The sequence below is a fragment of the Pristiophorus japonicus genome, chromosome 1 (genome assembly GCF_044704955.1).
Source record: "Pristiophorus japonicus isolate sPriJap1 chromosome 1, sPriJap1.hap1, whole genome shotgun sequence".
Classification (NCBI taxonomy): Eukaryota; Metazoa; Chordata; class Chondrichthyes; family Pristiophoridae; genus Pristiophorus; species Pristiophorus japonicus.
In genome coordinates, this window is record NC_091977.1 from 452,618,817 (window position 1) to 452,633,087 (window position 14,271).

Genomic DNA, 14,271 nt, shown 5'->3' on the forward strand with positions numbered 1-14,271 from the left:
GGATAAGGTCATCGCCCGGAGACAGGACCCACTGAGAGGGCCAGGAGCTACTGCGCATGTGTGCAGCCTCCACTGCGCACGAGCGCAGCTGCCGGCACTCATTTTGGCGCAGGGCTGTAGCTCCGTCCCTCCAGCAGCTCCTGCTGCACCGCACTGAGCTGGAAATGGGCCTACAGATATTGGAGAATCATGAGGTAAGTATTTGGCGCTTTTTCTGTTCCACAAGTTAGGCGGGCCTCTCCGATGTGCGCTGTTCTAGCAGGGGTCCGAAACTTGAGCCCTTTGTGTTTATGCTGCACAACAAACTTGAGCACCCTGTGGGCAGAAATGTTAATTTGCTTGTCGATCGCACTAAAATTGATGGTTTTTCTTTAAAGAGTATGAGGTCTATTCAAATTAATATTATATACCTTCTGTTTGGATATGACCTCTGATGTAGTTTCCAAATAGATGTTGGTAAAATTTGTACTTGTTGGGATGTTTCTAAATTTGCCACACTTGGATGCATTAGGAGTTAGCTGATAAGTAAGTGTGATGTGAGTGCAGTTTTAAAAAAAAAACTCAAGCATTGTCAACAGTGTTAAATTATGGATGATCTGGTACAGGAAAAATTGGTGAAGGAGAAATGAAGTTTGGAATTTCAAACTCAAAATTCTGTTTCGGAACCCCTCATCCTGCTTAGACATAATGATTGCTGTTTTCAACCGGTGCCCATCATTTTTACATCGATAAAATAGGTGCTAGGACCCAGAAAACCAACTCTCCAAAATGCCTGCTCGTTCCATGCTAGAAATGTGCTCAGTGGTATTTTGGGTTGGGCCTTTTAAGCATTCAATAAACTTGCTTGAAATTTGACATTGCCTATTTAATAATTCAAATGTGGGTCCTGCACTCACTTAAGGACCCAAATGCTATTTTTAAACAGAACTAACTTTCTACTTCTCAGTTCTAGAATAGACACATAAATCATGGGCAGGAACAATAGGGAAGATGTCATTTCCAGTGTTATTTCACAGAATCATCAGCTGCTCTCAGGTAAATCACTGGTTTGTTCATTTTGACTATTAGTGTGCTGCTTGCGATGTTTTGCTATGTTGGCTGTTGGAGCTGACAGACTCCGCCAGAGTTTTATGAGGTGGAATTTTTACCAGCAAGCTCTGGTTGACTTTATGATTTGGTAATGAGATGCTGTTGTGGCTGGAAGAGGATGAGGATGAGGATGAGGATGAGGATGAGGATGAGGATGAGGATGAGGATGAGGATGAGGATGAGGAGCAGCAGCAGGCAAGAGTCCTGAGATCTGCAGGGAGAAGAGGCAGAAGGAGGAAAGCTCTAAAGAAGCCTTGTCCCACTGGAGTATACATTTCAAGAACTTCATACCTGCAATTCAGCAAGGAGGCTCTACTTTACCAGGGAGGCTATTACAGAGCTATGGCACATGCTGCAGCACCAACTACAGCCAACGCCACGTCACACTCGTCCTAGCCTATAGCTCTGAAAGTCACCATGGCCCTGAATCTTTATACCTTGGGTTCGCTTCAGGTTAAAGCAGGTGACATTTGCAACATTAGTCAATCAGCTATGCATACCTGCATTAAGCAGATGATTGACGTGCTTTTTGCCAGAGCCAATGACTTCTCCTTTCGTATAAAGGTCACGATGCAGGAAGGCACGTCTCTGAACTTTCTCCTGGTGCAAGGCATCATTGACTGCGCAAACATAGTATTGTGCACTCGAACGGAAGACCTGCAGTATGCATCAACAGGAAGCCTTCCACTCGCTGAAAATGAAGCAGGTGTCCAAAACATGCAGTGCATCATGCAGATCTGTGCCAGGTATCATGACTCCTTCACCCTGCACCAGTTATCAATTCTCCTTTTCTTTCACCGAGACCATCTGGTCAGAAGCTGGCTACTTGAAGATGAGGACTATGCTCTGCAGATGGAGTTCATGACACCTGTCAAGAACTGAAGCACAGATGGAGAGATGGGATAATCCAAGCCATGTCTGGACCAGAGCTCTGGTAGAACATTGCATTGACATCGTCAAGCAATGCTTCTTCCTGGGTAAGTCTGGATGTATCCTGCAGAACAGTCCCCAGAGAGTCTAAGATTGACACTGTCTGTTGCATGCTCCACAACTTTGCCATGCAGAGGGGTCAACCCATTGAGCCACCTGCGGAGGAAAACATGGAGGCAGAGCAGCATGAACAGGAAGACACAGGATTGTGAGGAAGAGCAAGACCTATCTTTACTGCCCGCTGCAAGAGCTCTTCGATAGAAGTTCATCAAGGATCACTTCGGCCAACTGCTATTGCCCTGCACCAATAGTCCTTCCCAACATCAGTCCCAGTCCTCCCACCATCATTAAGACTGTACTCAACCCAGACCTGACATTGGGTCTTTCAGTCAAAACTCACCAAACATACTGTGCACACCAAGAATTCTGTTAGACTGTAATTTACTGTAAAAGAAAGAAAAAGACTTTCATTTATATAGTGCCTTTCACAACCACCTGATGTCTCAAAGTGTTTACAAAGAATGAAGTACTTTTTGGAGTGTAGTCACTGTTAGTTTATTGATGTGTTAACATTACAACAATCAACCAATATAATTCCCTTGTTCCTGCCTTCAGTGCTCTTCTACCTACCCTTGTGCTCCGACAAAGTGCTCTCCTAGGGCCCAAGTTATCACATGATTAAAAAACGGGCGCCCCTCTGAGCTGGGTGTCCGTTTTTCGCGCCTAAAACGGCGGCGGAAAAAAAACGAGCGATTCTGGAGCGCTTTGCAGCTCCTTGTCTGCTTGGCACGGCGCCCAGGGGGGCGGAGCCTACACTCGTGCCGATTTTGTAAGTGGGAGGGGGCGGGTACTCTTTAAATTAGTTTTTTTCCTGCCGGCAACGCTGCACGTGCGCGTTGGAGCGTTCACGCATGTTCAGTGTGAAAAAAACATTGGCACTCGGCCATTTTTGTAGTTCTTTGTAGCTGTTTAGTTTTTGAACATTTTTTAATAAAAGTACATTGCCATCAGCACATAGGCTTCTTGTAGCAGTGAGAAGGGTGCAGGAAGCCTCAAAGTTGAGGCAGCCGTTTCCCGACGACCTCCCCCTTTTGCCATCGGGAAATGGCTCCTCAATTTCTGAGGCTTCCTACAGCCTTCTCTCTTTCCCGCCAGCCGTCTGGAATGGCTCCATCCCTCCCCCCCCCCCCCCAGTTCGGTCGGCTCCCTCCCTTCCGCCCGCGTTCGGTCGGCTCCCTCCTCCTCCTCCTCCTCCCCCCCCCCCCCCCCCACGTTCGGTAGGCTCCCTCCCTTCCGCCCGCGTTCGGTCGGCTCCCTCCTCCTCCCCCCCCCCCCCCACGTTCGGTAGGCTCCCTCCCTCCCACGTTCGGTCGGCTCCCTTCCCTTCCCTCCGCCCGCGTTCGGTCGGCTCCCTCCTCTCCTCCTCCCCCCGCCCGCGTTCGGTCGGCTCCCTCGTTTTGTGAGGCTTGCTGCAGAATTCTCCCTGGCTGAAGCACTTTCACACAGGTAGGAAGATGGTTTATTTAATCTTTTCTTTGCTTATAAATGTTTATTCAGGTTGGATTTATTTGTATAAGTATAAATAAGGATTGATTGTAGAATTTAATGAGTTCCCTTTCCCCCTCCCACCTCGTTCTGGATGCCTGATTTGTAACCTGCGCCTGATTTTTTTAATGTGCAGAACAGGTTTTTTCAGTTCTGCAAAAATCTTCACTTGCTCCATTCTACTTCAGTTTGGAGTACATTTTCACTGTGGAAACTTTCAAATCAGGCGTCAGTGGCCGGACACGCCCCCTTTTTGAAGAAAAAATTCTGTTCCAAAGTAGAACTTTTCTACCTGACTAGAACTGCAGAAAAAAAAATGTGGAGAATTGCGAATTCTAAGATAGTCCGTTCTCCACCAGTTGCTCCTAAAAATCAGGTGCAAATCATGTGGAAACTTGGGCCCCTAGTAGCTGCAGCTTAGGAAGTGGAAAGGTGCTGTGCCTCCCATCAGGGTGCTTGAGATGGCTGTGGTCGGCCATGTTAAGGAGCTTTGGCTTGAGAAGGCCCAGCTGCAAACTGTTGAACCTCGGCTGTGCAAGTGCTACATACAAGTAGGAAGTGGTCACCTCTACACTGTCAGCCATGATGCGTAAAGATCCCTGACAGGAACTCCAGTGCACCTGACAGTTTCTGGTGCATAGCTACAATTCATCTCTTTTTAGGCTGGACCCTGCAAGTCGTCATCTTGGCCTCTACAGCAAGTCTAGAACATGAGCTGTTCTCCTCCCCTCTTTCCCTCCCCCCTCCCCGGCACTGTGGTTGGTGCAGACCCTTCCGAGTCACTATCTACAAGGTGCCAATTTCTAATCGGGTGCTTTCAAGGGTGAGCGTGCATGACAATGCATTTTTTATATTGCCAGTTGGCCTGGGACATGCATTGGACCTAGAGAGAGGAGAGAGAAAATGATAGAAAACAGCAAGGGTAAGTCTGACTGATATGCAGATTGTGTGAGTGAGAGAATTCAGTGATGAGTAATAAAGGGCCAGACACCCTGTGGCACATTTCCTCCTGCTTTGCCATTTGCAATGACTCTGGCGCATTCTCTATCCATAACCTGCCTGGTAGCTTCTTCTGTAACTGTCGCAACTTGGCAAGATGGTGGTCGATCTCTAGTGGAGGTCCTCTTGATGGCATTGTGTTCTGGCTTGTGCACGAGGAAAGGGAGAGATGCAAAACGGGCTGCTGACTCGCTATCACCTATTTTACTCTCTCAATCAAGGTCTACCCCGTTCAGTGGACCTCTACACTGCACAAAGAAATGCAGGTCAACTTTAAATGACGTAATTGCCCCCTTGAATTCCTCTATCCTCCATGGCTGAACTGTCCAGTGACCAGTGTCATTCATGTTGACAGTTCATCTATCATATAGAAATGAGGCACAGACCTGAAAATGGTTCATGCCTCCCACAAACATCAGGTGGGCGACGCAGCCTGTTTTGGGCAAAACCTAAAAATTGCTCCAATGTCATAGAAACATAGAAAATAGGTGCAGGAGTAGGCCATTTGGCCCTTCGAGCCTGCACCGCCATTCAGTGAGTTCATGGCTGAATATGCAACTTCAGTACCCCATTCCTGCTTCCTTTTTTTGAATATATTTAATAAATTGGCCTCAACAACTTTCTGTGGTAGAGAATTCCACAGGTTCACCACTCTCTGGGTGAAGAAGTTTCTCCTCATCTCGGTCCTAATTGGCTTATCCCTTATCCTTAGACTGTGACCCCTGGTTCTGGACTTCCCCCAACATTGGGAACATTCTTCCTGCATCTAACCTGTGTAACCCCGTCAGAATTTTAAACGTTTCTATGAGATCACCTCATTCTTCTGAACTCCAGTGAATACAAGCCCAGTTGATCCAGTCTTTCTTGATATGTCAGTCCCACCATCCCGGGAATCAGTCTGGTGAACTTTCGCTGCACTCCCTCAATAGCAAGAATGTCCTTCCTCAAGTTAGGAGACCAAAACTGTACACAATACTCCAGGTGTGGCCTCACCAAGGCCCTGTACAACTGTAGCAACACCTCCCTGCCCCTGGACTCAAATCCCCTCGCTATGAAGGCCAACATGCCATTTGCTTTCTTAACCGCCTGCTGTACCTGCATGCCAACCTTCAATGACTGATGTACCATGACACCCAGGTCTCGTTGCACCTCCCCTTTTCCTAATCTGTCACCATTCAGATAATAGTCTGTCTCTGTTTTTACCACCAAAGTGGATAATCTCACATTTATCCACATTATACTTCATCTGCCATGCATTTGCCTACTCACCTAACCTATCCAAGTCACTCTGCAGCCTCATAGCATCCTCCTCGCAGCTCACACTGCCACTCAACTTGACCATCAAAATGAACACAGTCTGTTCATTGTGTATTCTGTGTTCTCTTAACAAAAGCATAAGCAAGCTCTAATACTGAGATTGGAAGCACAGGCATCGATTAGTTTCCCCCACTTGTATGAATGTATAAATTCATGACTCTATCTTTCTGGGACCAATGCTGCGCACTGCATCAGAACATACCAAGGCAATCTTGTCTGGTCATGTGATATAATATGCAATTACCAGATTTCCTTTTTGCAATTAACATGGCAGAAGACTTTTTTTACAGTTTAACTTCCTTTTTTAGTTTGTTGATCACTAATTCATTGAGTATGATGTAAAAAAATCAAATTCCTGGTAATTAGAACATCATAATGGTTTTCTGAAATATTAGTTGAAGTAACCGATTGATTACTGACCTAATTGAGTATTCACTTTGTCTTAAGATACTTCACACAATCAACCAGTGTGACTCTGGAATTAATTATGCATACTCTACATTAACCGTCTCAGAATTTACTGAAAACATGCAGAATACTTAACCGATGATTATGGTTTACTCTATTATTTGACATGGTTAAACATCGACTTAAAGCTAAAATGTTTTTAATTCTGTAACAACTGCCTGGCTCAGAGATGATCGCTGTCTTACAAATAAGTATCAAAGGGGAAGGAATTTTAAATTGAATATTATCTGCTCTGTCTGAGGTATTAGTTATTTTCCAAGGTTCAGTTTGAGGTAATTTATTATTTCACACATTAATGTCCTGCCAAAGGTAAACTGTCAAGCAACAGTATTTATGTATACAGACAATTTTTCTATTTTCTATCAATCATTTTCATTTGCTGACATCTCGATCATGTTGACCCACTGAAATTTATAATGGTCAGTTCATAATATTTGTTTGTTTTGTAATAATCCTTACAGTGCAGTCCGTAGCTTTAACTTCCATGCACCATCAACTAAGCAGTGAGCTATGTTTTGGTTTTATGGTTGGATAAGAAATTAACACTGCTGATTTAAAAAAATCATTTGTATTTCCGGTGTTCCATTGCTCTTCCATTATATGGTTTCTGTTTTCTGTGGGCTGTGCACTATTCCCCACAGACCGGCAGTCTGTTCCTAGGCCAGTGATTAGTTGGTATAATTTGTGCTAAACCAGCTCAGAACTGGACTTTCTTTCCTCCTCTGTGGAGAACAAAGCACCAAAGGCTGGATTTTCGTTTGGATTGCGCCTGTTAACGTCGCGGAGGGGCGGTAATCAGTCTCTAAAAGCATAATTTCCGGGCGATCAGCTTCCAGCGCCCTGCCGGGAAATTTGGTGCTGGTTTTGTGGCGGCATTGAGCAGTCCCGCCTGGGAGCATCACGCTGGTGTGCAATGCCCCCAGTTTCAGCAGCAATGCGATATTTGCTTGGAGCAGGACCTGTAGGTCCCCGTAGTGAGACTGCCAGAGAAATCTGGTGGCTAGAGCTGTCCCGGGAAGCTAAGGGAAGGAATGATTGAAAAAGGTAAGTGAAATTGACATTTCTTGCGGGTTTTTTTTTTGCGATTCACCTTTTATTTGAGGGGGGAGTACTTTATTGGAATGTTGTCTTTTTTTTGTCCCGATTTAAAAACATTTTTTGCAGGGAGGCCTTTCTTACGGTGCTCTTTAGCAATGGATTTTCAGTTGCTGACTCGGCCTAGCACTCAGAGGTATGGAACACCTCCCTTAGTGCTCTACTTCACTCTGGGTGCAGCAACCGAATTTGTTGGCTGCCATTTCCTGGCGCAAAATTTACTAACCCGCCACCATTAGCACCCTATGAAGTCTCCAACCGAAAATCCAGCCCCTAGGCTTACACTTAATATCTCTGTCTCCTTAGTAGAATGCCATGTGACTCCCTTGCGAGTGTGAACCCCTGCCCTTTTCTACTTGTGGTTCTGTTTACTGTTAAATTTGTTTTTAGATTACCTATATTACAGTACCACAGAGCACTCATCAAAAAGTGTAGCAACTATTTGAAACTTGCTGATGAATAACTATTTAAATAGTTTAGCACTTAACAGAATTAAAGCAGTTGCACCATCAACAATCTGCATATATAGCATTCATGTAATTTCATATTACATCATATTTTGCAAAAACTTAATTGCCATCCTCGAATGCCAAATATTTTTTCCTGTGTTGGCTTAATGCCATAATGTTTCCTTTAAGTCCACCTTTAAACACTTTGCAGCAGCAGTTAAACAACATACTAAAAATGTCAATTGGTTAATTGCTCTGGTCACATTGGCAGAAAACAAATTAGCCTCTCTTCTTCCCCTTTCCTACAAACAGGTGGGAGAAACACCTATGGGATATTTTCCAACTGAATAGGGTGTAGCATGTTATTTTGAATGATAGTACAGTGATGGGGAGCGTGCAGGAAAGTGGAGTTGAGGCCAAGATCAGATCAGTCATGATCTTATTGTATGCAGAGCAGGCTTGAGGGGCCAAATGGCCTACTTCTGCTCCTATTCTTTATGTTCTTGTGTTATGGCTCCACCTGGTCAAACACCAAGCAATATGAGATTTCTTTTTCCATCTGTCCTCTTCCCCGCCCCACAGCAAAAACTGAAAAGCAATGGCACAAAAAGAAGAAAAACGAATGTAAGATGGGTAGGAAAACAAAAGACTCACTCACTCAAAAGTTCTAAACAGGAAGCTATTCAACCCAAGTATCCCTCGAGATTTACAAGATAGACTGAGGCCATTTCACACATTGTTTCTGTGTATGCTCTTTGCTACAGCAGTCAAAAACTAATCACACTGCCCCGTGCTCTCCCCATCGTTCTGTATTTTTCTCTGCTTTAAGTAGTTATTGGCTTTTCCCTTAAAAGATGCAACCGTCTCTGTCTCAACCATTCCCTGTGGCAAAGCATTCCATGCTCCAACAACTCTGCATAAAGAAATTTCTCTTAACCTCTCCTCAATTTATTAGTGACAATTTTAAATCGCTGACCAATCATTGCTGACTTCCCAACCAAAGGAAATAGACTTCCTATTCTCAAAACCTTTCAGAATTTTGGAAACCTCCTAAATTTTCTCTTGGCCTTCTCTCCTCTAGTTCAAATAGTTCCAGTATCTCAAATCTCTCCTCATAACTATAGGTTCCCATTTCCAGTAGCACGTAAGACAACTTGGAGATGTTCTCATGTACCCAAGTACCAATAAATTATCCCCTCGCCCTCAATGGACATAGTCTGGCATCCAGTAGAAAACAGCTACACCAACATGTTTGATGTCATGTATTCAACCAGCATTGTAACCCATGTATAATCTGACCTAAGTTGTACACTGAGAGAACAATGACCACTAGGTGTTGAACTTGTGGGAGACACTCCTAACCTGGACCTTCAGGTATAAAAGGGGAAGCTCCACCGACTTTCTGCACTTGAGTGCTAAGGAATAAAGGACAGGTCACAGACTGACCACCTCTCAAGCATGGGCCTTGTCTGCATTTATACTGTACAGTAAGGGTGTATCAATGGCGACGAGAAACTGGGATTTAAACACGTGAGCTTGGCCACTAGCAGAACAGACAAGAGGTACTGTGTTAAGGAATTGTTGGGACAGAGATTCAACATTGTTAAAGCAGCACACAGTTCTCCAGGCAGACAAAGGCAATTGGGCATGCCCCAACATGTAGTCGAACCAGAGCGGGAGTTCGACAGAGACAATGGCAAGCTGAACGATGATTCACGCCATTGCAAGGGACAATGCGGCCAGTAATGGGGCCATCAGCACCTGTTAATGGCGCACTCGAGGACAATCCCAGGGGCAGTCAGGGACGATCGACTGGCAAGGGACCTTTTTGTTTCCAACAACAGCTCATGTTGGAGGCATGGAGGCACACACTCAGCCGGAGTTTGCACAGATGAGCAAAATACCTACAGAAATTGCAGAAATGAACGCTGGGGGAAATCGCTGGAAGTTGAAGTTCAGTGAGTTCATGTGGAGCACGTACACAGTTCATACACCAGGGCGCCACCAATAATGATGAAAGTGCTCCTCAATGGCATCCCAGTATCAATGGAGCTAGACACGGGGGGCCAGCCAGTCCCTGATGGGTAACAAACAGTTCAAAAAGTTGTGGGCGTCCAAGGGCAGGGGGCCAAAATTATCGCCGATTGACGCATAGCTACGGACATACACAAAGGAGATCATTCCGGTGCTAGGCAGCGCAACGGTAGTCGTGACCCACAAAGATTAGGAGAACAGGTTGCCACTCTGGGTTGTCCCGCATGTCATGTATCTTACATTATTATAAATAACTGTATCCTAACATGCAATACATGTCTGTAATAAGATATGACCTGTAACCACCAGCATACCTTACCACCAGGGGTGCACTTGCAAGAGACAGGTATATAAGGACAGGTCTCAGGCAAGTGCAGCATTCCAGAGCTGTGAAATAAAGGTGCAGGTCCAAAGTGACCTTGACTTCACTACAGGCCTCGTGTGAATCTGTACTGAGGGGACAGGACTTTACAGTGGCGCCGAGTTACGGGATTACAGAATCCACAGAATGACGAACAACGGATCAGATGAAAAGTACAATGTGGGAGACAATTGGAGGACTTTATAGAAAGGCTCCAGCAAAGTTTTGTCACCAAAGACTGGTTAGGCAACGATAAGGGAGACAAGAGAAGAGCCCATCTCTTGACCAGCTGTGGCTCAAACATACGCTTTAATGAAGGATCTGTTGGCACCCGAGAAACCAGCAAGCAAGTCGTTTGAGGAATTGAGCACACTGGTAAGAGACCACCTGAAGCCAGCGAGCAGCCTACACATGACCAGACACAGGTTCTTCAATTACAGATGCTGTGTGGGCCAGAGCATACTCGACTTCGTGGCGGAATTTCGGAGGTTGGCTGGTTTATGTGAGTTCTTCGATGAACTGTGGAGAGAAATGCTGAGAGACTTTTTTCATTGAAGGAATAGGCCACGCAGGCATATTCCGAAAGCTCAGAGACCAAAAACCTGACCTTGGAGGCAGCAGTACTGGTTGCACAGACATTCCTGGTAGGGGAAGAAGAAACGAGGTTGATTTACAATGCAGGTACGACAACTAACGAAATATCGGAACAAGAAGTTCACAGCAGTAAACAAGCTGCTACCCCGACACACAGACAAAACTGGGAGAACAGGCTCTCGACAGCAGGCAGAAGCCATCAAGGGCCACAGGAATGGCCGTTCACACCTCATCAACCCACAATGTGAGCAATCAACGACAAACTGAGAAGCTCAAGAGAGATCAGCCAGACGCAGCTCATTCTTTGGGAACACTTTGAACAATGGAACAGGTCTGTGCTGGAGATGTGGGGGTGGGCACTCAAGTGGATGTCGATTCAGCAGGCTGTTTGCAGAAATTGTGAAAATACAGGGCATTTGACCCGCATGTGCAAAAAAACGGCAGCTCGGCTGGTATACGAATCGCATGGGTCGGAAAGCGGACCAGAAGATGGTGGGGACAGTACCCGGGACACCGATGTACAACGGGTCAACACGATCAATGGCCACTGCTCCTACAACAGGACGCCTCCTATAATGAGGGTCCTACTCAACGGGATATCTGTCAAAATGGAGCTGGATACGGGAGCGAGTCAATCTCTCATGGGCGCTCAACAATTTGAACAACTTGGCCGCATAAAAGAGACAGACCAAAACTCACTGGTCGACACCAAACTAAGGACTTATACCAAAGAAATCGTACCAGTCATCGGCAGCGCCGTGCTCTCTGTCACACACAAAGGGACAGTGAACCGACTTCCCCTGTGGATTGTTCCCGGAGATCCCCTGCTGGGGAGAAGCTGGCTGGCAAAACTAAACTGGAAATAGGATGATGTCCATGCCATGTCATTAGAAGAACAGACCTCCTGCTCAACAGTTATAAAGCGATTTGAACATCTCTTTCAGCCAGGTGTGGGCACTTTCAAAGGGGCCAAAGCCAAAATCTACATCACACAGGATGCTAGACTGGTCCATCACCAGGCCAGAGCTGTACCCTATGTGATGAGGGAAAAGATTGAACACTAACTAGACAGGCTTCTGCGGGAAGACATTATATCACCTGTGGAATTTAGCGACTGGGCAAGTCTCATTGTCCCAGTCATGAAGCCTGATGGATCCGTACGAATCTGTGAGGTCTACAAATCTACCATAAACAGAGTCTCCCTACAGGACCAGTACCCGCTGCCCAGAGCGGAGGACTTATTTGCCACATTGGCTGGAGGTAAACTTTTCTCAAAATTAGACTTCACATCTGCGTATATGACACAAGAATTGACCGAGGAATCCAAGCTACTCACCACCATCAACACACATCGAGGCCTTTTCATGTACAATCGTTGCCTATACGGCATCAGGTCGGCAGCTGCCATATTCCAGCGCAACATGGAGAGTCTGCTCAAGTCCATCCCGGGGACGGTTGTATTTCAAGACGACATACTTATCACTGGCAGGGACACCGACTCCCATCTCTGTAATTTGGAGGAAGTATTAAAGTGGTTGGATCGGGTAGGCCTACGAGTCAAGAAATCCAAGTGTCTGTTTCCCGCACCCGAGGTTGAATTTTTGGGCAGAAGGATTGCCGCTGATGGAATCCGCCCAACAGAGTCCAAAACAGAAGCAATTCGCATAGCACCCAGGCCCCGGAATGTCACAGAACTGCGCGCCTTTCTCGGGCTACTCAATTACTTTGGGAACTTTATGCAGAACTTAAGCACGCTGCTGGAGCCTCTCCACGTGCTACTCAGGAAGGGGTGCGATTGGTTTTGGGGGGACGCCCAGGAACGCGCCTTCAATAAGGCACGCAACCTTCTGTATTTCAAGTGTTTTGACTTTCTTTGATCCAGGTAAAAAGCTCGTTCTCTCATGCGTCAGCATATGGGATCGGGTGCGTTTTGCAACATGTCAATAGTGCGGGCAAATTACAACCCATAGCTTATGCCTCCAGGTCACTTTCGCGGGCGGAGCGTGGGTACGGAATGGTAGAGAAGGAGGCGCTCGCGTGCATGTATGGTGTCAAAAAGATGCACGAATATCTTTTTCGGGGCCAAGTTCGCGTTAGAAACTGACCACAAGCCCCTCACATCCCTCCTATCTGAGAGCAAGGCAATAAGTGCCAACACCTCGGTGCAAATTCAATGGTGGGCACTCATGGTGGCGTCCTATGACTATACCATAAGGCACAGACAACTGTGCTGACGCGCTCAGCAGGCTACCCCTGGTGACCACGGAAGGGTCTGACGAACAGCACTGTGAGATAGTCATGGCAATCAATGTCTTTGAATCCACAGGTTCGCCCATGACGGCTCGCCAAATCAGAGCCTGGATGGCCAGCGACTCCACGTTATCCTTCGTAAAAAGATGTGTCCTAACCGGTGACTGGGCAGAGGCTCGCGATGCCTGTCCCGAGGAATTAAAACCCTTTCACAGGCGCATGCATGAGCTATCACTACAAGCAGACTGCCTGATGTGGGGCAGCCGAGTAGTCATACCTCTGCGAGGCTGAGAGGCATTTGTCCGGGAGCTCCATCGCGAGCACTCTGGGATCGTTCTCATGAAGGCCATAGCCAGATCCCACGTCTGGTGGCCTGGTATTGACGCGGACTTGGAGCTCTGCATCCAAAGGTGCACCATTTGTGCCCAATTCAGCAATGCCCCCAGGGAGGCTCCACTGAGCCCCTGGCCTACCAAACCGTGGTCACTGGTACATGTAGACTATGCGGGCCCATTCATGGCAAAATGTTCCTCGTAGTTGTAGATGCATTTTCAAAGTGGATCAAATGCACCATTTTAAACACAAGCACAACCTCCACCACTGTGGAGAACCTCGCAACCATGTTCGCAACGCACGGAATCCCTGATATTGGTCAGTGACTGGTCCGTGCTTCACCAGCGCAGAATTCCAAGACTTTATAATTGACCACGGCATAAATCACGTCAAGACGGCACCGTTCAAGCCGGCCTCCAATGGCCAGGCGGAGAGAGCAGTGCAAATCATTAAACAAGGCATGCTTAAAATCCAAGGTGCCACGCTGCAGGGTCGCCTGTCGCGACTGCTGCTGGCATACAGATCTCGTCCGAACTCATTGACTGGGATTCCCCCCCCCCATGCAACTGTTGATGAAAAGGACTTTAAAAACAAGGCTCTCATTAATCCTCCCAGACATGCATGAAATTGTTGAGGCAAAGCGCCGTAAGCTGACTGAGTACCATGACAGAAATTCGAGGGGGAGATGGAATGAGATAGGGGACAAAGTGTTTGTACTAAACTATGGCAGGGGTCCCAAATGGCTTGCAGGGACAGTAACGTGCAAGGAAGGAAACAGGTTACTGGTAGGACAAATGGACAATGGCA